At 38.4% G+C, this 26457-nt stretch overlaps 1 protein-coding gene and 1 long non-coding RNA gene across 8 annotated transcripts in view; one reads left to right on the top strand and one right to left on the bottom strand.

Moving 5' to 3' along the window:
* Positions 1-26457, bottom strand: part of LOC147374610 (uncharacterized) — a 310540-nt gene that overhangs the window by 1594 nt on the left and 282489 nt on the right. The gene's annotated exons all lie outside the window — the stretch shown is intronic.
* Positions 1-26457, top strand: part of UMAD1 (UBAP1-MVB12-associated (UMA) domain containing 1) — a 255050-nt gene that overhangs the window by 182877 nt on the left and 45716 nt on the right. The gene's annotated exons all lie outside the window — the stretch shown is intronic.

Raw genomic sequence — 26457 nt, 5'->3', positions numbered from 1 at the left:
TTTAAGACTGGGAGAATGGTAACTATTGGAGTGGAAGAGATATCCATGGATTTTGAAACGTTCTGCGTGGTGACACACCTCTACTTTTTGTAGAGAGGGTGTTGCATATAACTGGAGTGAGGTCCGGGCACCTGGCCTCTTTGATTCATCACTGTATCCACAAAGCCAGGCACAGAAAAGGAGGTCAGAAGTATTTGTCAAATGAATGAATACAATCATGAGTTATAAGTAGAGCGCAATATTCATCTTAAAGGTTTTGGGGTTTAGATTTTCCACAGTGAGTAAATATTTTATAATCAAGAGAGAAACTTAAAAGCAGTTACTTGGGAAGTAAAATTGATGTAGAAAAAGAAAAGAGCCATATTTCCAATAAAACTGGCATTTGTTTTTTTCTATTAATGCATGCAAGTGGTATTCATTAAGCAATGACTGTGTTCAGTGCAGTGTGCAAGCGGCTGAGTATATAGTGGTGGAAAAAAAAGATACAAGGACAAAGAAAAATCTGCAGTATATGTGTTGCAGCATCTTGATCTCTTTACTCAGATATTTAGTGAATACTGAACATAAGTAACATCTTTTTTTTAATTGGGGGTTAATCGAGTTAGTTTCTGTTGTACAGTGAAGTGAATCAGTTATGTGTATACATATATCCCCTCCCTTTCAGATCTCCCTTCCACCTTAGGTAGTAGCATCTTTGATAGGAAATAAAGGTTGATGTATTTGAGCTTTAGGAAAGAACCACCAAAATGGTTTAGAAATCATCCATGATTACTTCAGTTTTACTGCTTAGGTATGTATGTGATTCAGCGGAAATGTCTGCCGAACTCAATTATTTTTAAAAGTCAATTTATTGATAGGAAGAATTCCAAGATTAATTTTGAAGGAAAGAAGCTTTTGAGAATAGATCCTCTGAGATTTGAAACTAGCTCATTGGAACTACTTCACTTACAAGTTTCTAAACAGTTCGGCCTTTACTTGAGCAAAGAAAACTATTGATCCCTGGCCCTGCCACCCCGAGGCTTCTCTCTGCTGAAGTTTTCCCCATCAGTGTTAAATAGCATCACCCTCTGAAGAGTGGTTTAGAATCATACCCCTGGGGTACCCCTGGCTCCTTTATTTCCCTCACTCTACATGCATTCCCACCAGTTAAGTCCTGTTTCCTCCCCTTCCGCATACATCCAGACTCTAGCCACTTCTCAGTGTGGGCACTGCTAGAATCCTAAGCCACCAATTTCACCTGGACTCTCTGCCTCCATTCTTCCCCCTTAAGTCTGTTCTCTTCACAGCAGACAGAAATTGGATCAGATCACATCACTCCTTGACTTCAAGCCCACTGACCACCCACTGTGTGGACTCAGTTGCTCAGTTGTATCCAACTCTTTGCTACCCCTTGGACTGTAGCCCACAGGTGCCTCTGTCCATGGGGTTCTCCAGGCAAGAATACTGGAGTGGGCTGCCCTTTCCTACTCCAGAGGATTTTCCCAACCCAGGGATCAAACCCACATCTCTTGCATCTCTGAATTCACAGGTAGATTCTTTACCACTGGTGCCACCTGGAAAGCCCTAGGAGTTATCATAAATCTATTAATTTAGATTATTTTTGACATTCAATACATTAGCAGGATGAAGTATTATGATTTCAGTTGGGTTTTTGAAAGATATACATCTGATTAAAATGTAACTATTATAGCTAGCAAGAAAGATTATTATTTTCCTTTTTAATGGCTATACAACAAATGTTGAAATATTGTTTATAATGAAAACATATTTGATCAGTTTGTATAGGTTCCCTAGAGCTTAAAAATAACACTCTTAGTTACCAAAATATACGTTGTTTTTCTAAGAACCCTTTGGAGAAGGTAGATTTTAGTGCCCCCAGATGAATTTTTCAGTGAATTCAAATAAACATGTAGATTGACTACTATTTTCAAGGAATTTGGTTGGACCTGGGGCAAAGAGGATATAAAGCTATGTAAGACTTCATGATTCTTACTTACATTCTCAATCTATTCATGAACATAAGACAACTTCACAAGTCATTATAATAAAAGGTGGAATAAACACATTTCTTAAACTCCATAACTACAAAGATAACTGAGATTTCAGTGGAGGAAGAAACATCATTAGTGAGAATCAAGAAAGGCTTCAGTATTAGGTGAGCTTTGAACTATGAAAAAAAATTTTTTTTTACAATTTATGCAATTTTATATATTAATACAAATTCCTGTGAAATGAAATTCCTCATTAACATTTTAGACATACAGAAGCAAATCATGGATTGAAACTACTTTCCACACATGGATTTCAATGACAGATTAAAAAAAAAAAAAAACGAATGGAACTTGGCCTATGCTATACTGTAGTTTTAATGGCAGTTACAATATTTTGTTAAGTAGTCTGTGTTATTTTCCCTTACACTTTATAGCCCAAGTATACTTCAAAAACTGTGTTGCCTCTCCAAGTACAGCTTTCCCACAGACATCATGGAAATTCTAGATGAAATATATTTGAAAAAAGGAGATCTGGTTTGGGCATCAAATAAGCTACATTTTACAAAGTTGAAGTAGGACTTATTTTAATGCACAGAAGATTCTATGAAAAGCAGCATGTTTATTTGTATTAAATAATATGTGGGATTTTTACTTCATGAAACTGAAAATAATGCAGCATTCATTCCAGGAAATCATACTTTCTCGAGTATGTTTGTCTCTTCTTTACCCCGCCTCTGTCAATATTTTAGGTTTCTCTTAATGATGACTTTATTTACTACTGTTTGTGCTTTGGCTTTCCCCGAATATAATCCTAAAGTATCGTTCCCTAAAAGAGGGTAACTTAAGGAGGCAGTGAACTACCTAGTTATCAAATGTGGTTCCCCCAGGTTGCGCTTTTGCCTGTGTATTAATCCCCGTTAGTAACTCTTCACAGAATTCACATGTTTTTCGTGTGTAGCATATAAGCTCCTGTAAACCCGTATTTGAGCTGATTAAAATCAAGTCATTAGACTGTAGTACTTGAGGAAAAAGTGATAATTTGGAACTAATTATCCAGTTCGAAGTTTATCTGCCTCCTTCTGCTCCTTCTCTTTTTTGTAGCTGCCTCTCTGGGTAAATTTTGGTGGTGAGTTGTAATGACATTACAACAACTTCCTGTTTTTTGCTGCTGTAGGAGCCAGGGTATTTACAGCTCAGGGGGATAAACCCACAGATTAATGGGGGAACTGGTTTTGAATTTTTGTCATGATTCACCTCTGCAAGGAATTAACAATATAAGTAAGTAATTAGTCATTCTTTTCTAATCTTCAGTTGTGGAGAGTGTTTCATATTGTGAAAACTAGAACGATATTACTGATTTACTACTGATTGTTTTTTGGTCTGTAGGTATATTCTGAGAGCTATGAATATAGAAATATCAGTTTTTTAAATAGAATTGCATCGATTTTGGTGACTATTAATTTTAAACAGTTTTAGCAGATACTTTTAGATTGCATTTGTTGAACTTAAATTTATTTGTACTACAAAAATAATTTTTTACTTTGCCTTTCTTATCCTCTTTATTTTATTGAAGTACATTTGACATACAATAGTATATTATTTTCATGTGTACGACATAGTGCTTCAACATTTGTACACATTGCAAAATGATCAGCTCAATAAGTCCAGTTACCATCTGCCACTATACAAAGTTAGTACAATATTATTGCCTGTACTCCCCATGCTATACCTTACATCCTCATGACTTATAACTGAAAGTCTGTATTTCTATAACTGCAATTTGCATTTCGTTTTGGTCTCCAAGACTGAGGAATATGTTTATTTATTTGGTTCACCAACCTAAAGATAACAAAATGCAAAACAAGCCAATAAAAAAGTCCCCACAAAACCACAGTTCCGTTCGTGTGTTTGTCTTGAGTGACAACTAATTCACATATGCATATGGAGACACATATAAAATAATAACTAACAGATGGTATAGCTGCAAAGTAGGATTTATAAAGATTATTATCAGCTGGTGGTACTGAGATACTGTGGTTATACTGACAGAAGACACAAAAATTGCTTATCATAATAAACTGTGACACTAATATCCCCCCAACTTCTGTTAACCAAAGTAGCTTACCGCATATTTAATACAGATTTTTTAATGAAGACCTAAAATAATCGTACAGCCAGTTTGTACTAGGGAATTTAATAGATAGCAGTTGTAAAAACAGTAAGATTAGTAAGAACAACAACAAAACATTTGCTAAGATCGTTAAGTGCATAATAGTAGAATCCCCGGAGAGTGAGGTAAGGATTTGGGGGACTCTGTTTGTTCATGTCATTTGAAGTACACATCTCAGTCTAGTGCAGTGGGCACAGTTTTTGTATTTTCTTACTTGCATTTTTCTGGATTGTTGAGTTACATGTGAAATTCATAGTTCAGTAATTTAGGGAACAAAATTGATCTTTTGAAAAAGGCATAGAATGGACATGTATTAATGAAATGTTTGCTCTTTTTTTAAAGTGTTTGTATATTTTGCTTTATGTCTTTTGACAAAGCTATAGGCCTTCAGATTCTGTAGGGATGAATTTTCTTGTTCTTTTTTTTTTTTAGATAGTCATTAAAATGAATGAAAATATCCTTGAAGTTTGTAAATTCCGTATGATGTAGACTTTGGTTACCATTCCTTAAAAAGGGGTATAAGATTATCTTATTAAAGACTGAATTCTGTGTAGAAAAAAATTAAGACTGGGTACTACAGAAAAAAGGAAACTTGAGTGATTCTCAGGAATAGCAAATATTCATCCCCTGGTTATCACGATTTTGGTTTTAAGATTTTTTAAGTATAACATTGATACATGTTAATAAGTTCATAAATTTACATTATGGGGGTTATAATGATGATTATGAAACTATTCTCACAAGATATTCATAATCCAAATACAGGTACAATGGAAATCGCTATTGAAGGCAGTTTAAATTGTTACACCCATTTTTGAAAGCATTTTGGCAATAAGTATCAAGAACCATAAAGACATTAACATACTTTGACAGTAATTCCACTTTTAGGATTCTAAGAAAATACTCTTAAATCCACAAGAGGTTGTGTGTGCAGAAAGATGGCAGTCCACTTAATGGAATATTTTTTAGTGTTCAATAAAATATAAAGACTCTTGGTTTCATAATTTCAGTTAGAAAATTTGAGGTGCAAAATTATATTTTAAACTGTGCAGAAAAAGATTATGTAATGCATAAAAACATTAAGAGTAATTGCCTTGGGAATGTTAGATAAATCGGAGAAGGCAATGGCACTCCACTCTAGTACTCTTGCCTGGAAAATCCCATGGATGGAGAAGCCTGGTGGGCTGCAGTCCATGGGATCGCTAAGAATCGGACACGACTGAGCGACTTCACTTTCACTTTTCACTTTCCTGCATTGGAGAAGGAAATGGCAACCCACTCCAGTGTTCTTGCCTGGAGAATCCCAGGGACGGTGGAGCCTTGTGGGCTGCCGTCTATGGGGTTGCACAGAGTCGGACACGACTGAAGCGACTTAGCAGCAGCAGCAGCAGGTTTGATGGTGAGGATTTTGCCTAACAGAAGAACTTTTTTGGATGGCAGCTGAGGCTACGGAGCAGTCTACTGAGGATGATCTTTGGGAAATATGTAGGCACTTTCCTACCTTGGCTTATTTATGATCTCTTAGTTAGTTGATCACAGAGCATTACATCTGATCGCGGTTTGTCAAAACACCTGTCCTCTCACCTAGGGGTCTTTCCAGCAGGGAGAAGAGTGAGTGACTGAAAGGTTATTTTTCACCTATCATTGGTAATCACAGGGCCCAGACTTTTCTCGCTGATCTACTTGACTGTCTATTTCGTTGTATTGGTTATAAAGTCATATTCCTCCCTCTTAGAGATTGTGGGTTACTGGCCTGAACACGTATTTACCTACAGACCTTGTTTTTTCCTCTGTATCTATGAATCTGAGACTCTTGGTTTGAAGATATTAATTTCTCCTTTTATAACAGTTTCTGGGAATATAATTTTATCCAAGATGAGTGAAAGGATCTTTGTGTTTTGTTTTCCTTATATAGAACTATTTCAAATTTTTGATTTACTGAGAAATGAAGCACAGCTGGATTACTGCAGTGCTTATGTCATTTAAATGGTAAATTTAATTCTTTGATGTGTTTATCCTCCTATGCAAGATACCTTTTGGGAAAAGATTTTGTAGCGCGCATCTCTCCAATCTTTGTTTTCACTTGAATTAGTGGGCCATATAATACAGTAGAAAGTACATTTTTTACTGAATTCCTCTGCTCACCAAGTGTTTGATCTTGGACAAGTTGCTAAGCTTCTCTTCAACTTCAATTCTTAGTCAATGAAGTCGAGGGATTAGATGCAGTGTCTGAGATCTTTTCCTCCCCACAAGTCCTGGCTCTTTACCTCTTTGGAAAGTGAACTGGAATTTTGCCACCAAATGCCAACCTTTATACTGCTTCTTTGATTGGAGGGTGGAGGAAGGGGGATGGCGGGAAACCTGCTGCATAATGAAGATTTTAGGTATTGATTAATCAGGCTTTTGTGCTGACTAGGAAGGAATTACCCTTGCAGGTAAATTGTCAGACTGCTAAAACCATTTCCAAGATCCTCGTTCTTGCTTGCAGAGTGTGTTTGGGAAAATGATAAATTTGGCCACTGGTAAAGAACAATTAAAATACCTCATGATTATGTCTTTAAAACTATAAACTTTGTACTTTTATATTTGCCAGATTAGCTTGGGTTGTTGATTGCTCGAAACACTGGCAAGATGAATCAGCTTGAGGCGTGCTCCTCGGAGTTTGTGAAGATCTTTTCCATCACTTCAGACTTGTTTGTTTTTGTTACTACGTCTCAGCCCTAGTTCAGTTTTGCTGGAAAAAATTCGAACAGAGAGGTCATAATTCTGATACTTTCTGGCTTCCATTGGGTTAACAAGCACTGAAACATTATGTTCATTCATCCTGGCCAGAAAAGGCCAAACTGTGTGAGGTGTGTGAGGTGCCCCGCTTCCATCCAAAATGCACATATGGTGTGGGTAAGCCGGCAGTGGGACTTTGACGCAGTGTCTCAGCTCATGTACGCAGTCTGTTGCTCAGCACCGGTTACTCCTTGCCAGAAACCTGCTAACCTGCTGCTTTTGTAGCTCCACTTGATGAAGCTAAGGTACGCTTAAAGTGACCACAATGCTATTTGTTCAACTTGAGCAGTCTTAGTTTGTTAAACGTTATGTAACTGTAACCGCCTGCCTCCTCTGTTGATTCTTCACAATTGATTGCAATTAGAACCAAAGAACCGGAACCTGTAATTGCATTGCACAGAGCTACATCAGATCCAATATGTGTCTTTATTGAGTATGTTTCGAAGGAGGAACTGAAATGTGGAAATGCTGGCTTTTTGCTGAGAAAACCAGATTTGCTATCTCCAGTTGAGGAATTATTTTCAAAACCAGAGAGGCTATTCTGTGTATCTGTTGGTAGTCATTTGGTTGTCATCTTTCCAGTTTTCACTTTTGTAGTTTTAAAACACCACAGAATCAGCAGGGTGGGAGGTCCATGTTGGGAGAACAACTGTTCCCTATTTCCCAGAGCCATCTTTTTTTCTAATCCCCTGTTTTTTTAATTAGTAACAAATGGTCCTTATTTTTCCTCTTTGGCTCCGGTTACAGTCGTACCTGGTCACTCTATAGGGAGTTCAGATTAAAGCACAGCCCTATTTATGTTGTCTGCACACACAACTAGAGATTCTTTTTCAGAAGGATAAATTTCACCTGACTCTATGCAGTGGAAAACTGGCCTGCAGGTATGTACTTGGCCTAATTGGCATTTTCTGAATATTCCACTTTGTACCTTACTGAGGATTCTTGTGAATATGCTTATGAGAGTGCACCAACATGAATACATAGGGGAAAAAATCACACCTTAGTTAAGCTCAGCTAAGTTTACATAGATTTTACATTTTTTCCCCAGACCTAACAGGCCCCATTTCTTACTGTATATCAGGTTTTTTAAAAAATGAACTCCTGTGTTCATCCTGTCTTGTTAAATAACTGGTATTAATTTCTACCTGTTCAAGGACTGTTTAATATCCACTTTTGGAATGTCATATTGTTAGGTACATGCCTTTCACACATTACCTTTTAAATTAGTTAAGAAATCATTATGGGTTTGAATTCCTAAATTTTCTCTAATACTAGTTATGTAATACAAAGTGTGTGGACTAGAGCCTCCTAATGTAAAAGCAAAAGGCCATAATTTTTTTATAGGGAAATGCAACCCAAATTTTCTGTGCCTTTCTGTGCCTTTTTGTCCTTGGAGAAGGAGAAAAGACTGGCATATAAGTACTATACCTAAGAGCCCAGTGCCAGTGGACTGAGTACAATTTACATAATAATAAAATGCCCCTGAAAACTTTCTCAGAACTTCTGAACTGAAAAGAATCAGTAAACTGTTGCATAATCCTACTTCTTAAGTTGGTTTCGGTTGGAGAATAATTTGAAGAACATGCTGTCTCTTTGTTCACGTAGATATTCCGGGATTTATTACTAGATCAAGCTGGCCCATTGGAGAGCTGTGTATTCCTATCTCATTGCTTCAGTGCAGCACAGATTGCCTTCCCTGAGCTGTTTTTCAGCTTGATTGAATAACTCTGTGAGAAACTGTTGTGTGGAATACACTGTGACATTTATCATGGAGGAATTACTGAGACATTGTCTGCTCTCTTCTATAGTTGCCCCTGTGTGAAGTCCCACTCAGGTCTTCTGATTTCTTACTGCTTTTATGCTAACAGAAAATATTTTGTTTCTCCTGAGGTGGTAATACTCTTTCTCATGGCCACTGTGAATTTGGTACCTAGTCACTTTTTTTTTCCATTGTGCTTTGGCAGGAGGTAGCTCAGACCTAAATTTGTAGCTCAGTTTTAGTAATTATTTAGAACTGTGTAGAATATACATCAGCTTTCTTTATTTTCTTCTTATCTCATGCTCCTGTATTTTTCCTGGTTATGATTTTTAAATTTATTGTGAGTCTTCTATTGGCTGCTTCAAGTTCATTGTAAAGAGGAAAGAGTTAACATATGCATTTATCTGTATATTTATGTATTAGTTATATAAACAAGTATATATTTAAATTGTGCTTTTTAATAGGTTATAAGAGATACAAGTTACAAGATATATATGTGTGTGTGTATGTATGTGTGTGTATATATATATATATAAAATGTATGTGGCCCCATGGACTGTAGCCTGCCAGCCTCCTCTGTCCATGCAATTTTCCAGGCAAGAATACTGGAGAGGGTTTCCATTCCCTTCTCCAGGGGATCTTCCAGACCCAGGGATCGAACCTGGGTCCCCCATATTGCAGGCAGATTCTTTACCGTCTGAGACACCAGGGAAGTGCAAGATACATACACAATTCCCAATTTTAATTCTCTCACTCTTCTTTTAAAAAATTACATGTGACGAAAGCATGAGCTTTTTTAACTTGAGAATGTTTGTGACACTGGGCACCTTGCTTTCTCTCTGCCATGCCTCAGGCTCATATGCTGATTTCCAGTTTAACATGATTTCTTCAGGTCCTTATTGACTGGAGATGATCAGCTCTGTCCAGCTGCAGTCAGGCCGTGTGCCTTAGGCACACGCTACCCTCAGCCTTGCGCATTTACCACTCCGAGGTCGCCTACTTCACACACTGGTTTTTCATGCTCTAGATATGCTCTAGGTGGTTTCCCTGTGGAATCTGAGGTATCAGGAGGAGGACCTAGAGAGATACTGTCTTGGGAGCCATGGTTCATAGAAGCCCTGCAGTAGCATCAGTAGTTGCCAGGGTGTGAACTTCATCCTCAGACAGACAAGGAGCTCCAATCCTGGCTCTCCACGTATCACGATGGTACCTCTGATAAAGTACTTAGGCTTTCAGAACTTTAAGTGCCTTGCTGTAACATGATGATACTATTTACTTTGCAGCGTGTCTGTATACACAGTATCTGACATACCAGATACTCAATAAGAGTTTCTTTTTAAATTGGAAGAAAATCATGGTTGATGATTCCCACTCACACCCAAGTGGGATTGAAGGGATTGAATCGGTTAGGAATTGGGCTCAGAAAAGAGTCACAGAGACATGGAAGGTAGTGGCTTCAATTTAGGACTTTTTTTTTTCCCATGTGATGAGAAGACTGGTGGAAGGTGGTGGGAGCATTGTTTTAGGAGCTCAAGTATGGCCAGGCTGATGTCTTATGAGTCTTGGTCTTTTCCTCATAGTTGCAATATAGCTACTGCAACTCCAGCCATCACACCTCACTTCCAGGAAGCTGGAATAAGGAAGATAGCTGAGGGAGAATAAGAATACCTATGTCCAGAAACTTTCCAAATAGTTTCTAACAGAGTTTTGCTGGCTCTGTTGTGTCACACACTAGGCTATCGCTGGTGGCAGGGGACCCTGGGGGGTGTTTTTTGTTTAGTATCCTCAGCAAAATCAGGGTCCAGTAATAAGAAAGGGAAGATGAATACTGGATAGGCTGCAGGCAGTCTTTGATACAGATACCATCCTGCTTCGATTTTAGAAGCTTCATTTTCCCAGCAATAGACGTGGAGAAATAGAGGGAAACACCCATTGGTGATAATAGGATCTGTTTGGAGGCAGAAAGACTTTGAGTAGTCAAAGAGGGGTGGAAAAATAAGGATTTACTTATTATTTTTTGAACCTATAGTAAGTTAGTGGTACTGGTAGGAAATTTACATATATCACCTCATTAACTTTAACCAGTGAGATAGGCTGTACTATCTAGATTTTATAGATCAAGTAACCAAGGCTCGAGAACATCAATTTCCCAAAGTCATGCCACCAGTAACAGTAATGGAGCTGGAATTCAGACTTGCACCCGAGTGACCACGAAACCTTTGCTGTGCACTGTATTGCTTTCCTGCGTAACTCGGGAGAAACTGTTATTGCACGTTGCTCTTATTTTCTGTAGTGCCTTATACTCCTGGGGCCCATAGTAACTATATTTTGACCTAATCATTTGTGAACAGAATTAAAATGAGCACCATAAAAAGGATCTCTGCTGAAGGTTGTCCAGACCAGGCGGGGAGGAACAGGCGGTGGCGCTTCCCTCTCAGAGGGGCTGGTGGCCATCTCTGGATTTCTGCCTCTGGAGTCAGGAGCACATTCTTCAGGACAGAGAATGAGGCAGAGCAGCAGTGACCAATATCAAGAGGTCAGAATCCAAATTTAAACGCTGACAGAAGGCTTGGCTTGAAGACGGATACCTTCTCAAGTCAGAAGCCAGGGCATCATCTTTGCTTTCTTCCCTCTTACCCACGCTCAACCCGGCTGATCACCAGGTCACTGTGTTTTTGCCTCACTTATCTGTCCTGTCCTCTCTCTCCCCACTCCACCCGCAGCAGTCCCGTGAGCGGTCCACTCATGTGGACTATTGCAGAGTTTCTGAAAGAGCCTTCTGTGCCCTAGTCTTACGTTCATTCAGCCCATTCACCACAGATCTGAGCGTGTACTTGCCTTATTTGATCACATCTGGGGCTCTTTGCTTCTTGCAGGATAAAATCCAGTAACTTTTGTCTGGTGTGCGTGTCTCTCCATGATCTGGCCCTGCCACGTGTGTAAACCTCCAGGTCTGTCCTGTGTCACTACACAGAGTTTCTGACCGTGCTGTGAACATCTTCCTTTCTCCTGGAGTTTATATGTGCAATTCTCTTTTTTCCTGGAGTGCTTTCTTTCCATTTTTAAAAAATCGTTTCAACTTTTTATTTTGGATTATAGCTGATTAACAGTGCTGTGATAGTTTTGGGTGGACAGCAGCAGGACTCTGGAATGCTTTCTTTATCCCTTCCCGCTTTTGAACAGTTTGAGTGTTGCCATTCACCCTTCAAACGCCTGCTCAAATATTTGGCCTCTTGGGTGCCAACTTCGTCTCCCTTGCTTATTGCTGCTGTTGTTCAGTCACCAACTCGTGTCTGATTCTTCACAACCCCATAGAGTGCAGCATGCAAGCCTCCGTGTCCCGCACTATCTCCCAGAGTTTGCCCAAGTTCACGTGCATTGCATTGGTGATGCATCCAGCCATCCCATCCTCTGTCACCCTCTTCTTCTTAGGCAGCATAAAGACCTCTCTTCTGCTCCCTCAGCACCGTCCATGCCAGTATTCTGGCTCCCTGTATCGTGACCAGAAGCGTCTTGACTGGGGGATCCTGGCTGATTCTGTATTGCGTTCTCTGTGCCTGGCGTTGTGCATGGCATGTGTCAGGCACTCAGTAAATGTATAATGTTAGTTGCTTCCAGGAATGAGTGCTTGAATTAGACCAAAGGCAGAATAACTTGTTCACCTTATTGCCTAAGGACTGGAACAGCCTAACTTTGGACAAAGTCCTTATTTTTTCAATGCTGGACTAATGGGAGTATATGTGTAAAAGTATTCCATCTCTCCAAACTGTATTATTTACATCAGGTTCTGCCATAGTTTCTGTTAGTTTTTCAGGTTGTCTTAATCAGTCCCATTAGGCCAGCTCAGCAGTGCTTCTGATTCCCAGATCCTGAAGAGGATCTTAGTTCTGTTATGTTTTAATGTCTTTCCCCAAAACTCAGTTGTGTTTGGGATGTTTCTCCTTTCTATTGGCTGTTTCAGCATCCATTCCTGACTGAAGACACATTTTAAATGGTACTTTTAAAATGATTTTTAAAAAATTTTAAAATAGTGACTCTTAAGTGGTTTTTGGTATGTATGTTGCCTTCTTTAGCCATTTAAAATAGTACAGGACCTTCTTGCACAAGAATTAAGAAGTTGGCAAAATGAGTAAGTGATAAGCATCTGAAGTTTTTCTTCAAACCATGGGTATTATTGCTAGTCCTTAAAATTTTAATTCCCAGTTTGTAATATTATATGTCAAATACTGTTAACATTCAAAAATTCCTTACATTGTGCTATATCTGACAAGTTGCAAATAGTAACTGAAAGAATCTGAGATTGTTAAAAGCTGTGATCTTCTCTGTCTTATTTATTATTGTTGTTGTTATTCAGTCACTCAGTCATGTCCAACTCTTTGCAACCCCATGGACTGCAGCACACCAGACTTCCCTGTCCTTTACTGTCTCCCAGGTTTTGCTCAAACTCATGTCCTTGAGTCGGTAATGCCATCCAATCATCTCATCCTCTGTCATCCCCCTTTTCTTCCTGCCTTCAATCTTTCCCAGAATCAGAGTCTTTTCCAATGAGTTGGCTTTTTGCATCAGGTGGCCGAAGAATTGGAGCTTCACCTTCAGCATCAGTCCTTCCAATGCATATTCAGGGTTGATTTCCTTTAGGATTGACTGGTTTGATTTCCTTGCAGTCCAAGGGACTCTCAAGAGTCTTCTCCAGCACCACAGTTTGAAAGCATTAATTCTTTGGCACTCAGTCTTCTTTATGGTCCAGCTTTCATATCCATATGTGGGACTTCTGGAAAAACCATAGCTTTGACTAGACAGACCTTTGTCGGCAAAGGATGTCTGCTTTTTAATATGCTTTCTATTTTTGTCATAGCTTTTCTTCCAAGGAGCAAGTGTCTTTTAATTGCATGGCTGCAGTCACCATTCTCAGTGATTTTGGAGCCCAAAAGAAGAAAACCTGTCACTGTTTGCACTTCTTCCCCATCTATTTGCCGTGAAGTGATGGGATCAGATGCCATGATCTTAGTTTTTTGAATGATGAATTTTAAACCAGCTTTTCACTCTTCTCTTTAACCCTCATCAAGAAGCTCTAGTTCTTCTTCATGTTAGAGTAGTATCATCTGCATATCTGAGGTTGTTATTTCCTCAGGCAATCTTGATTCCAGCTTGTGAGTCATCCAGCCCGGCATTTCACATGATGTATATGAGTTAAATAAGTAGGGTGACAATATACAGCCTTGACATACATACTCCTTTCCCAATTTTGAACCCAGTCCGTTGTTCTCTAATGCCTAAAAACAATACTTACAAATAATAAGTGTCAAATAAATAGTTGTGGAAGGAAGGAAATTAGCAGTGGCAGTAGCATTTCAATTAACCAGTGCCTGGGAAGCCTGCACTGGGGTGAATGTCCAAGTCCAAAGTCAGTGAAAGAGAATTTCCACATTTGCACACCAGACCAATGAAGACCTTCTGAACTCACACTTGTGCAAAAGGGCCATTGAATCAAACAGAAAGAGGTGCACCATTGGTAATTGGATAAATCTCCAAGGGTGTCACTTATTGTTTTAAAGTTCTGCCTCATGCCTATTGACATTGAGACCCAAAATCAGATTCTTGCTTTCAACTTCAATAGTTGTGGTTTTGCTGTGAGAGAAAAATGGACTCAGCTTCTGGTATAACATTCTTTAGTCCTCAAAAGATCCTGTGAGTAACTTCATTTTTATCATTGTCTAACTAAAACCTGGTTATCCTGGTTAATAGATAATTCCCGAGTTTCTTATCCAAGTTCATTTTGAACTATTTATTTGTTTAAATATTTCTTAAACATTTATTTGGAGCAAGACGCTGTTAAACATGTCTAAAAATGTTGGAGATATTATTTTGTGGAAGATTTGTGGTTAAAAAAATTTGTGTTACACACCTAAAAGCTCATCATTGCAAGATTATGCAAGATGGTAGGCCATAGTTGAACTCCAGGATTAGAAGCTATAATTCTGTCTCTCAGAGGCAGTCTTCCCTCAAGCAAATTTCAGGGCATCATAGAGCTAACTATCAAATAACCAAATGAATCAGTTAGCCATACTACTTATGGCTTTCCTTAATCAAGTAAGTATTAAGGAGTTTTATTAATAAAGAGCTATAGGAGAATGTGAAATCTGAAGAAGATATGAGAAATATAGGCTAAATTATGGATGAACTATGGGTAAGAGCAACATATGAGAAGGCTTAGTTTTTCTGACATATCTTACCTAATCGCACTGTAAGTGACTAAGAGGAATATTTTGGTTCTATCTCCAGAATATTTGGAGTTGGTTATAACATATATAATTCCAGTAACTTTCTGGTTTCTAATACATTGCCTATAACTATTAGTCAAGTCAAAACCCAATCTTAAAATTTCCTAACAGTAAATGTGAAAGAAGACAGAATCCAGCAACACATCAAAAAGCTCAGACACCATGATTAAGTTGGGTTTATTACAGGGATACAAGGATTCTTCAGTATACGGAAATCAATCAATGTGATACACATTAACAAATTGAAAGATAAAAACCATATGATCATCTCAATAGATGCAGAAAAAGCCTTTGACAAAATTCAGCACCTATTTATGATTAAAACTCTTCAAAAAATGGACATAGAAGGAATCTACCTCAACATAGCAAAGGCCGTATATGATAAGCCTACAGCAAACATCTTTCTGAATGGTGAAAAGCTGAAAGCATTCCCCTTAAGATCAGGAAAAAGACAAGGGTGTCCACTTTTGCTACTGTTATTAAACATAGTTCTGGAAGTCCTAGCCACAGCAGTCAGAGAAGAAAAAGAAAGAAAAGGAATCCAGATCAGGAAAGAAGAAGTAATGCTCTCACTGTTTGCAGATGACATGATACCGTACATAGAAAACCCTAAAGATAGTATTAGAAAATTACTGGAGTTAATCAGCGAATTTAACAAAGTTGTAGGATATAAAATCAATACACAGAAATCACTTGCTTTTATATATACTAACAATGAAAAATAAGGAGAAATTAAGGAATCAATACCATTCACCATTACAACAAAAAGATATAAATATCTAGGAATATGCTTGCCTAAGGAGGCAAAAGAACTGTACACAGAAAATTATAAGACACTAGTGAAAGAAATCAAAGATGACATAAACAAATGGAGAGATATTCCATGTTCCTGGGTAGGGCGAATCAATACTATGAAAATGACTATACTACCAAATGCCATCTACAAATTCAATGTGATCCCTATCAAATTACCAATGACATTTTTCACAGAGCTAGAACAAAAAATTTCACAATTCATGTGGAAACACAAAAGACCCCGAATAGTCAGAGCAGTCTTGAGAAAGAAGAATGGAGCTGGAGGAATCAAGCTTCCTGACTTCAGGTTATACTACAAAACTACAGTCATCAAGACAGTATGGTACTGGCACAAAAACAGAAATATTGACCAATGGAACAAGATAGAAAGCCCAGAAATAAACCCATACACCTATGGGCACCTTATTTTTGACAGAGGAGTCAAGAATATACAATGGGGCAAAGACAGCCTCTTCAATAAATGGTGCTGGGAAAAACTGGACAGCTTCATGTAAAAGAATGAAATTAGAACACTTCCTAACACCATACACAAAGATAAACTCAAAATGGATTAAAGACTTAAATGCAAGACCAGAAACTATAAAATTCCTAGAGGAAAACACAGGCAGAACACTCAGTGACATAAAGCAAGATCCCCTATGACCCACCTCCTAGAGTAACAGAAATAAAAACAAAAGTAAAGAAGTGTACCTGATTAAACTTAAAAGCTTTTGCACAGCAAAGGAAACTTATGAGTACAGTGATAAGACAACCCTCAGAATGGGAGAAAATAATAGCAAGTGAAACAACTGACAAAGGATTAATTTCCAAAATATACAAGCAGCTCATAAAATTCAACACCAGAAAAACAAACAACCCGATCAAAAAGTGGGCAAAAGACCTAAACAGACATTTCTCCAAAGAAGACATACAGGTGGCTAACAAACAGATGAAAAGATGCTCCACATTGCTCATTGGTAGAGAAACGTAAATCAAAACCACAATGAGATACCACCTCACACCAGTCAGAATGGCCCTCATCAAAAAGTCTACAAACGGTAAATGCCGGAGAGGGTATGGAGAAAAGGGAACACTTTTGCACTGTTAGTGGGAATGTAAATTGATGTGGCCACTATGGAGAACGGTGTGGAGAGTCCTTAAAAACCTAGGAATAAAACCACCATATGACCCAGCAATCCCACTCCTAGGCATATACCCTGAGGAAACCAAAATTGAAAGAGACACATGTATCCCATTGTTCATTGCAGCACTGTTTATAATAGTTAGAACATGGAAGCAACCTCAATGTCTATCAACAGATAAGTCTATCAACAGATGAATGGATAAAGAAGTTGTGGTATATATACACAATGAAATATTTATTACTCAGCCATAAAAAGGAACACATATGAGTCAGTTCTAATGAGGTGGATGAACCCTGAACCTATTGTACAGAGTGAAGTGAGTCAGAAAGAGAAAGATAAATACAGTATTCTAACACATATATATATATGGATTCTGGTAAAATGGTACTGAAGAATTTACTTACAGGGCAGCAGTGGAGAACCAGAGAATAGACTTATGGACATGGGGAGAGGGGAGGAGAGGTAAGATGTATGGAAAGAGTAATATGTAAAATAGATAGCCAATGGGAATTTGCTGTATGGCTCAGGAAACTCAGGGGCTCTGTATCAACCTAGAGGGTTGTATGGCTCAAGAAAAACAGGAGCTCTGTGTCAAGCTAGAGGGAGATGGGAGAGAGTTTCAAAAGGGAGGGGATACATGTATACCTGTGGCTGATTCATGTTGAGGTTTGACAGAAAACAGCAAAATTCTGTAAAGCAATTATCCTTCAGGTAAAAGTAAATCAGTTTAAAAAAGTGAAAGAAGAAAAGTATAAACTGTCATTCATTGTTTAAAAAAAGATATTAATTATGTTACATCTTGAATATTCATTTTTGAGGACTAAATACTGGTACCTCTCTGTCGCTTATTTTTCTTCTAACGATCAACCCTGACTCAGCTCTTGAAAATGGCTTGCTGAGTTTCAGTTTTGCATGCAAGCCCTTAAGCGGTCCTTTGTAGTTTCACAAGAGCTGAAATGCTTGTTAGTCTGGAATTTAGTGGATTTTAGTACTTATTTGTTTTCAGTTTTTCTTTTCTTGATTTTTTGGAACTCTTTTCATGAGGAAACTCCATGGTTCTTAACAGTTAGTCATAAACCAGTTAGGAATTATATAGTTTACCTTTTTGGAGCACTATTCAAGCGGCAAATGTAAAGATGGCAAAATCTCACTTCATCTTTGGTAATGTGGCTGATCCTCAGAGAAAAACCAGACTCCTCAAGTTTGTGGCAGAAACAGAAATGTGGCCAGAGAAAGCGAGTAGTTTAAGAAATACTTGTTTTTAATAAAAATTAAGCATAGCCTCTTAGACTACAATCCCTGTTTCTAGTGGTATAGCTTTTTTGTGTTTTTACTGTGTTCATTAACACAAAGGATAAGTAAGCTCACTAGTAGCTAGAGATTTGACTTGCAGGAAAACATTAGGTAGTAATTAAGAACACAGCCCTTTTCCCCCCCAAAGTTGTGAAATTTTAACTGCGCTGCCATACGTGGTCTCTACTTGGTACATGTAGCTGTTGAGCACTTGAAATGTGACTTGTAGTCTGAGATGCGCTCTAAGTGTAAAATACAGACTGGGTTTCAGAAACATATGAAGGAAAGATTGTTAAATATTTCAATGATATTTTATGTGGATTTCATGTTCCCATGATAACATTCTGGATATATTGCATTGGGGGGGAAAAGTATTAAAAGGAATTTCACCTGTTTCTTTTAACTTTCTTACTGTGGCTACTAGAAAAGTTTAGAATACAAATGTGGTTTGCTTTATAGTTTTACTGGACACTGCCAGTCTAATAGGCTAAAAAAGTCTTAGTCTGTATAGTAAATATTAATTATTAGTATGTTTAGCTCAGTTTTCAACCTCTTGAATAGTCAGTGCTTTTGGAAGTCTGGGAACCCCAATCATTTCTTTTGCTTTTTTCAAGGGCTGCACATTGAAGCCACTGTTCTTTGCAGTTGCCAACCCTGGTTCAGTTGACTGATACCAATTGGTAGATAGTTCTAGAAGGAATAAGTGCTGCTTTGTGTCCAAATGAATGAACTGCACCTACTGTTTCTCTGCTTTACACCTTTTCCCCTGATGACTTTTACATGGTTTTTCCTAACGGACTGATATTTATAGTAACATAGATCTAAATTCATGCAGGTTTTCAAAGACCCAGTTCATATTATTACCTTATACCATAATTTACAATATATCATAAATCATCACACCTCATCATCTTATTTACAGCCTTTGAATAATATTGTCACTTATTATCATGTTATTATTGATCAAAAATATTGATAAAACAGATGAGATTTTGTGATCACTCTTTTGTAAGAAACCAGTTGAAGCAGAACCTACATGTTGCAGGATCTGGGAAGCAAATGTTTATGAATAATCAGCTTTTTTCCTTTGTGTGAAAAAAAAATCGTAAAAAATCTGTATGCATTTTATTTTAAATTCTCTAATTTATGAACTGTTTGATACTAACCTAAAGTGTTTGGGAGCATTGAGATTAGTAGAGTGAAGTCACATTATGTTAGGCAGGAAGCGGCAGTTGGATAGATGTTGATAATAATAAAATCTGTAAAGGTCATTCTGTGAAAATAAATGTAATACTTAAATTACTCAGTCATTTACTTTCTCTCAAAAAGTAATAAGTTAATCTTGTTCCCCCAAAAAACCTCTGAGACTGGTAGTTTCTTTTCAATTCCTTTCATCTTAGGCCATCTTTTGTATATCACGCAAAAGGCCATACAATTAGCATGAAATGAGAGAGTGCTTTTTAAATTTGATGAATAAGGGCTCTTTTTTCCTCCAGCTGTTCTGCATGCAAGGTGGTGGTCTGTATCTCACCAGCAGACAGACTATTTGGTATCTACTCTATAAGTAGCTCCCAGTTTTTATATCTGTGCCTTAATGAGGAAGGAGGTCTGGAAGTAATAAAAGTGAGCTTAGAGTGCATCGGAAAAAAAAAGAAAAACCACAATGCCTGAGTGCAGTGCTCCAAGATTCCCAGTTGGGCATTTAGGGCTTCTCTACCTTGCCCTGGATTCCAAAGATGGCCCTGTCACTCTCTTTTTCTGGCAGTCAATTGAGGACATATTAGTAAGACCTCCCTGAACATGAAAAACTTTTTCGGGGGTGGATCTCTTTTCTGTCATTTATCATGAAAGTATGCTTTGTTAACATACTTTTTTTTCCCCTCAATGTTATCTCTTGAAAAGTTTTTATGCCTCTGTATTCTTGTGGGTTTGCTTTTTAGAAATACTTGTCTTTGAAGTTGTAATATTTATGTCAGTGAATATTACTTATTCTCTCTTTAAAAATGGTAATGTACTGTTTCATTAGTTAGAAGTCCTCCTCCTTTGCTGTTTTAAACAACCAAGATGAGATTGCCAGTATTGTTGGTAAGGTGTTTGTAAGTTGTTGGCCATTCATGCTCATGTTTTTATATTGTTGTGTTTCAGAATTCCCTTACATATAGCTATTCCTATTGCATAAAAGAACCAGAATGCCACAAATAAGATGCATAGACCATAACTGAGCCATCTTTCTCCCCTTAAAGTACTACCATAACCAGAACTGCAAATAACAATACTGAATGCTGAGATAAATTTGAATTTCAGATAAACAACAGAATTTTCAGTATGTTTGTCCTATGTATTTCCCTGGGGGCTCAGACGGTATAAAGAATCCACCTGCAGTGCAGGAGACCCAGGTTCAGTCTCTGGGTCGGAAAGATCCTCTGGGAAAGGGAATTGTGCTATGTAATATTTGTATCATACTTAGACTTTTTAAAAAATCACCTATATTTACTCTGGCAACCATAACCAGAGGGTGAAAAGAAGAGCAGTTCTTAATTTTCAAATGAATAGCTAATCTAACAATGCTATTTACTAGCTATGGAATTTTGATATAAATAAAGTACTCCCATAGAAAGGGGAGGTTATCGGCAGCCTTGTGTAGTAAACATGAGCTTGCTTTTGGGACCCTTTCCCATTAGGTCCTGTATCTCTCATTTTTTGTACCCGCCCCCCCCCCCAACAATGCCTGTCCATGTCTTTGGTGTGCAACTGCAGTCAGAGGATGAGGATGGCTCCAGGGGCCAGGAGAGGGAAGAAGAGATGTAGTAGCCGGATGTTGCTCCTTTCTTGACTGGTCTCCCTATAGGAAAATTCACCTATCTTGTGTTCCATCCCCTCAGGGCCTAACAAATCATGAAAGTTAATTCATAAATTAATTCACAATGAGATATTCAGTTATATTGATAACCCAAAGTGTAACTCTTCTCCGACAATATTTTCATTTTAACAGATGCTTTCAACTCCTAACACCAAAGAGTGAATAACACTGACATGATATACTTTATTGGAAATCTGTACTTTATAGTACCAAGGAAAAGGTGTTTTTGAGAAAGCAGGAGAACTTTTAATCACCCGTCAGATAGTATAGGGACTTCCCTGGTGACTCAGTGGTAAAAGAGTCCACCTGCAAGGCAGGAGACACGGGTTTGATCCGTGGGTCGGGAAGATCCCCTGGAGAAGGACATGCCATCCCACTCCAGTATTCTTGCCTGGAAAATCCCATGGATAGAGGAGAGAAGCTGGCAGGCTACAAACTGTGAGGTCACAAGAGTTGGACACAGTTTAGCGACTAAACCACCCACCCACCACGAGACAGTATTACCCAGGGCTGTCTGTAATGATTCTACATATGCATGAATCAGGAATTGCATTTGATTGCCAGCAAAGGAGACTCTGTGGCTTAAACAAATTAGGTGTATATTTTTCTTCATCGGAGAATGTCCTAAATTAGGCAATTGAGAGCCAGTATAACAACTACACCACACTGTCAGTATCCTAGACTCTCTTTCTACTCTACCGCCTTTGGTATGTGGCTTCCATAACCCAGGTTGCCTCTTGATTATAGTATGGCCATGCATCTCCAGCCACAGAAGGAGGGGATTGAAGCAAATGCAAGCTCCTTTTAAATGGCTTTTCCAAAAGCCTCATCCAACAGCCATCTCATTGACCATCTCTACCAGCAGGAATGGTGGGGAAATGTTGGGAGCTAGGCACATTGCCATGATATATTATCTGTAACTAAGGAAGAAAGATATGTAACTAGTAATCTTACACTGGTCCAGATTAGGGCAAATAATCTGTTAGGTTTTGCCTTTAAGGGATCATTCAGATAGGTACATAGAACTAAAAATTGGTTTATTTTAGTTAATATTATAATAGAATTGCCTTTGAAGTACAGTTACTTAAATATAAACATAAGGAATTATAAGACTATTCAGGAAATATTTATCAGCATGCCCCCTGTTTACTCAGTGCTACAGAGATGAATGAATTCTTTTTGCTCACAAGTCGTTTATCAGTCTAATAGTCTAGGACACAGACACGTGAAAATTTAAATAATGCTGTATCAGAGCATATGATTATGTGCTAATCATATGGTAAAGATGAAATCATATAATAGAGACTAAATTCTAGAGACGTTCACATTTCAGAGAGTCGTGACCATGGCTGCAGGGGCCAAGGAGGACCTTCTGCAAAAAGTGGGAGATGAACAGAATGGGACAGGCCAACAAGAATGGTGGAGACAGCACCTGCCCACCCCCAACCTGTACCACCTGTTGTTTTTAGGGCACTTACATTAATATATTTTATATAGTTATTAAAATATTTTTAGTATTTTAAATTGATGCAAGTTTTAACTCAATATATATATGTATTTAAAGAGAAAATTTCATGCTAGTATCATAAATGTCAAACCAGCTTTCCTTGCCAACTAAAAGGTAATGTAAGGAAAGGGTGATACTAAAATTTTAAAATCCATAATGAAGTAGAAAAGTCCAAATCAGATTAAGTTTTTCAGAGGGAAAATGCAATGTTCTGTGATCAGAACTTGATATATGTGTGGACTGAAGTTTTTCCTGCTTGCTCACAGTAACACTAAAAACCAGATTTAGCAACTAAAAGCCAATTATCTTACTGGATGTAGAACCTCCAGTCTGTCTGAAACACCAAATCCATTGAGCCAAATATCCCTTCACTGCTCACTGATCGCAAAACATTAATATCACCATTTTCTTAAGTTATCTTTTAGCTGACAAGGAAAGTTGGTTTTACATTTATGATACTGGTGTGAAATTTTCTCTTCAAATATATGTATCGAGTTAAAAACATAGGTCAATTTTTAAACTATAAATTAGTATTTAAATTAAAAATATTTAAATAAGTATATTAGATACATAGAACTAGTTTTTAAGCAAAATGGTATAGATGACTTTTCTGACAAACGTTTGTTTCAGGAAGCTGTGTGACCATTTCTGCTGTTGTCCTCTTCTTTTGAATGTGTCAGATTATTGAATAATGTTCTGAAAGTGGTGGAATAAAAAAAGTGTTTCTTTGGCATCCACCACTGCCATCTTTTTGGGAAACTACTTTTGAAAACCCTTTATCAAATTCAAAATATTTTCACTGAATTCTACACTAGAATTTTTAACCTAGTGTTTTAAGAAGCGTAGGGGGTTTTGATAGTTGCTGTTTGATTAAACGGATGGATGAGATTAGAAGACTGCTGCCTGTGGCTCTGGTGGTCTAGATTCACATTCAGTCCTAATGGTAAAAGCTTTTATTTCTTGGCTCTTCTCCTATGCTTAGGTGCTGTGCTAAGCAGTATATATCATTTAATTCTCCCTGTTTTTACAGTTGAGAAAACTGACACTTAAAGTGAAATGTCTTGTGCGGGTCACTTAGCTGATATGTGGCTCCAACTTGAATAAAGATTGACTCAGTTCAAACACTTAGGCGCCGAGTCACTGTCAGTAAGTCACAGTTGGGGCTGCAGCTCTGCCTGAGCCGTCCCAGAGCCCCTGGTTCTGAGCTCGCGGCAGCCAGCACTCCCCAGGGACTCCGCTCATGCTGACCTGTGTGTACACACATGCTCGCACAGGTGGGAGCTGAGGGGCTGCCCCTGAAGGCTTAGATCCAGAAAAGAAAGGAGATGGCCCTTGACTTGCCCTGCCCTTTGCTCTGCCTGTCTTCTTGCCCATGAAGCCCCCCTGAACCCGAAGCCCAGCCTTCTAGGCGCCCTCCTCCTCAGCACTTGCACAGCCAGTGGTACAAATCCTCATTCCTCAGGAATCACTGACTGTATCAGGGGAAATTATGACTAGAAGTCCATTGGTCCATATCATCCAGGCCTTTGGATGTCAAATTTGAAACCTTGACCTCAATTTTGTATGTGACTAGGATGTCACTGACAATAATGATATCTTTAAATTAGGGTAGATAAAAATCAGTGGTTTCTCTTCAGAACACAAAGATGGAACATTGTTACAAGGGGAGAAATTTCTAATTATATAACATTGACTATATAGTCATGTCATTTCCTAAGGAAACATTTTAAGTGCATTGTAATGTATCCCAAACATTTTCTTGTTTTTTTCTATCAATAGCAGTTCTCAGCGCTAGTGCTAATGAGGATTTATCTCTGGATATAGTGGCTAGCAATTTTTTATAACAAGTGTGGTGATCAGTGTAAGTTATTTGGGAAATGGATTTTTCCTGGTGAAATGTTTAAGTTGTCATTTAATAAGCAGCAGCAGCCATGGGGTCGATTGACATTTATGAAAAATATTTATGGTATGTTAACTCTGTTGATACTTGTGCTAATATGACATTAGAGCAAACATGCAGTATGAGCCTCTGGTATGCCTAACGTACCATTTAACAGGCAGTCTAACACTAACAGCAATACTTCTCCCCATGTTTGGGGGATTTATATTTGACTTAAATTTTTGTTTAATTTTTAAATTTATTCATTTAATCAGTAATTTTTAAGCATCTATTTTTGTCAGGGTTTTACATTATCTTTGGCAATGTGGGAGGGAGATATAAAGACCTTAGTGGGTACAGATCCTTTGAATATCTGGGAAAGAAAAAACTAAAGCTTGTTTTCCTTTTTATAAATGTGAATGAACAGAGCAAAGAGAATGCAGAAACCTGAGCTAGAGACATAATCTTACTCTCATATCCGGAGTCTGGCTGAAAAATAATACGTTTCATTTTTATTTAAAAAAAGATACATTTCGTGTTGTGATATTACTTTAAAAAAACAATATTTTATTCTTTTCATTGATGAAAAATATTTGTGATACAGTATTTACTGATGAAAAATATTTAGGCTCCCCAGGTGGTGCCGCGGTAAAGAACCCACCTTCCGATGCAGGACATGCAAGAGATGAGGGTTCGATCCCTGGTTTGGAAAGATCCCCTGGAGGAGGAAATGGCACCCCACTCCAGTACCCTTGCCTAGGAAATCCCATGGACGGAGGAGCCTGGTAGGCTGCAGTCCATGGGGTCGCTACAAGTCGGACACGACTGAGCGACTTCACTTTCACTTTTCACTTTCACACAATGGAGAAGGCAATGGCAACCCACTCCAGTGTTCTTGCCTGGAGAATCCCAGGGACGGCAGAGCCTGGTGGGCTGCCGTCTATGGGGTCGCACAGAGTCGGACGCAACTCAAGTGACTTAGCAGCAGCAGCAGCAGCCATGGGGTCGCAAAGAGTCGGACACATTGAGCAACTGAGTGTGCACACATGCAACACACGATTGACATTTATGAAAAATATTTATGGTATGTTAACCCTGTTGGTACTTGTGCTAATATGACATTAGAGCAAACATGCAGTTTGAGCCTCTGGTTGCCCTTGGTCAGATGTGCAGCACATCCTTTTCCTCACGTTTAATTCTTCACTACGTGCTGTCAGAGACTCTCTTGTTTGTCCTCTCTTTTACGTCTCCTATGCCAAGATCAGAGATCACACCCTCCTCATCCCTCAGCCGATGTATTACAAAGCCTCCTGACAGATCTTTCTGCCTCTTGATTTTCACCTTCCTGGTCTGTTCCTTACACAGTGTCAGAGCTTTACATTTAAAAAAAAAAAAGGGAAAGAAAGAAAAACTTGAATCCTCATCCCCCCTGCTATATTATTTATAAAAATAACTATAAATTATAAATCAGTCCTTAAAATATATGTTTTGTGGCTGTTAAAAACGAATCCTCATCTCTCTAATTCTTAAAGAAGATATTATTAATGATACACAAATACTAATGATACACATTTTTAAGGAAATTTATTTGTACTCAGATCAGATCAGATCAGTCTCTCAGTCGTGTCCGACTCTTTGCCACCCCATGAATCGCAGCACGCCAGGCCTCCCTGTCCATCACCAACTCCCGGAGTTCACTCAGACTCACGTCCATCGAGTCAGTGATGCCATCCAGCCATCTCATCCTCTGTCGTCCCCTTCTCCTCCTGCCCCCAATCCCTCCCACCATCAGAGTCTTTTCCAGTGAGTCAACTCTTCACTTGAGGTGGCCAGAGTCCTGGAGTTTCAGCTTTAGCATCATTCCTTCCAAAGAAATCCCAGGGCTGATCTCCTTCAGAATGGACTGGTTGGATCTCCTTGCAGTCCAAGGGACTCTCAAGAGTCTTCTCCAACACCACAGTTCATAAGCATCAATTCTTTGGTGCTCAGCCTTCTT

Source organism: Bos grunniens, chromosome 4 (assembly GCF_055505025.1).
Source record: "Bos grunniens cultivar Pamir isolate PY7600 chromosome 4, Bosgru_T2T1.0, whole genome shotgun sequence".
NCBI classification, from domain to species: domain Eukaryota; kingdom Metazoa; phylum Chordata; class Mammalia; order Artiodactyla; family Bovidae; genus Bos; species Bos grunniens.
Note: the sequence above shows the minus strand (reverse complement) of the source record. Positions and strands in the feature narration are given on the sequence as shown.